The 1936-nt window shown below is 38.4% G+C and overlaps 1 protein-coding gene across 1 annotated transcript in view; it reads left to right on the top strand.

The window, feature by feature from the left end:
* Positions 1-1936, top strand: part of LOC101851723 (sialin-like) — a 17425-nt gene that overhangs the window by 1058 nt on the left and 14431 nt on the right. The gene's annotated exons all lie outside the window — the stretch shown is intronic.

Genomic DNA, 1936 nt, shown 5'->3' with positions numbered 1-1936 from the left:
AAACATACATACATACATACATACATACATACATACATACATACATACATACATACATACATACATGTAACAATCCCCCCAGCACATAATAATTGTAAGCGTCGACCAATCACAGCTACTGCATTCAGTTACAGAGGACGCAGTGTGGCTTTCTTCAACTGTTACAAAGTATTGAGGACACGATTTTAACTTATTAACGTATTAAACAGTTCTTTGAAAAGATCACATTCAAGAAGTCTTCGGGAGTTTTTTATTATTTGTTTTTCTTATGTGGTATTGGAAAAGCCAAGAATACCTCAGAATTAATAGAGCTACAGATGGGATTTCAAGCCCTTCCCCATTCTCTCCCTCTCTCTCCCTCTCTCTCTCTCTCTCTCTCTCTCTCTCTCTCTCTCTCTCTCTCTCTCTCCATATGTATACAGGTTTTTTCACTGTTTTGAAAATAAATCAAACTGATAAATGAAGAAAAAAGACACTGTGTGTGCGTGTGTATCTCTCTCTGTCTCTCTCTCTCCCTCTCTCTCTCTCTCTCTCTCTCTCTCTTTATATCTATCTCTCTCTCTCTCTCTCTCTCTCTCTCTCGGTTTTATGAACTTCCTATCTACCCCCCCCCCCTAACAGACACAACTCTCTTTATTCACGGGTAATCTTAACCTATCCGTCCTTATTTTCGAATTCTGGTTGTCTGTGTCGTTCTTAAGGCTGCCTATCCTGGTGGTTTAATTACAGATGAACAGGATGTTAAATCCGGAGATTTCTCCTCTCATGTAAGCTCAAATTCTTGAAAAAGGAATTCACCCATGCCATACCATCAAAATAATGATATATCTCTTTTTAATTTGATTTTCCCCAGTCATTCAAACAATAGTGAGTTCACATAAAGATTCGATCGTTGAAAAACCTCTTTATTCCCAGGAAGGAGAATTTGTGTGGTTAAAGGAAACACAAGGCGTTATTCTAAGCTCTTTCTTCTGGGGATACGCGGTGGCTCAGCTACCTGGGGCTTGGTTCAGTCAGAGGTAAGGCCCGTAGTTTTCTTCACTTCTTTTACAGGATTTCCCCTGTATTACCCATCTAAAAAGGAGCCCTTTCAAAGTGTTATAACTCCAATTTCAAGAAAACTCCAAAACAGATACAATTCTATTAAGGGGACTTCAAATTTGCCAATGTTTGTTCTGAGGTTTGTTTAAAGTTGGTTCAAAGGTGACTGAGTTCTTGCCCTTTAAATTGATCCTCTTTAGATACCCGGTATATTATTATAGAGGCATTAGATAGTTATGATCCATCACATAGTTCGTTACTTTAATGCTAGGACACCCGTGCCTCTGAATAGGCCACAGACTAATTGGAATGATATTAATGGATTCCTCAGTTTTTCTTTCAAATTTGCAAGTAACTCACCGTTTGGAAGCCATCGACCTCATGCTTTAATCCTATTGTGCACTTTAGTTCTTGAAGCAACATAAAATCGTACCATTAATATGTACTTGAAATTAATATAGCATACCTTAGTACTGAAAATAATATTATTTTTTTAAGAGGCCCTCTTTGTGGATATCTATTACACTTTTGGTATCTTTCAGCCTTTAGTTTCCTAATGCTTTATGCTACTGCCTATGTATTTCATGTAAAACTTCCTGGTGAGGTTCGGTTCCTCGTCAAAGCTCATTGCTATGATTCCCCGACTATTTTATAACTGCATGAAAACCAGTATTAAGATGGCCTTAGCAACCTTTTATGTGACAAATGTTTGTTCCAGATACGGCTGTAGGAGAGTTTGGGCTATTTCCATGCTCGTGTGCTCACTTTTAACCCTCCTCACACCAATAGCAGCTCGGATAGATGCTTACGCTGTCGTTGCAGTGAGAGTTGTATTAGGTCTTTTTCAGGTAAATAGTTTTAGCCTGTCTGTATCGTTAAAGTGTGACTAGGAAGG

This window comes from Aplysia californica, unplaced genomic scaffold (genome assembly GCF_000002075.1).
Source record: "Aplysia californica isolate F4 #8 unplaced genomic scaffold, AplCal3.0 scaffold00101, whole genome shotgun sequence".
Lineage (NCBI taxonomy): Eukaryota > Metazoa > Mollusca > Gastropoda > Aplysiida > Aplysiidae > Aplysia > Aplysia californica.
Note: the sequence above shows the minus strand (reverse complement) of the source record. Positions and strands in the feature narration are given on the sequence as shown.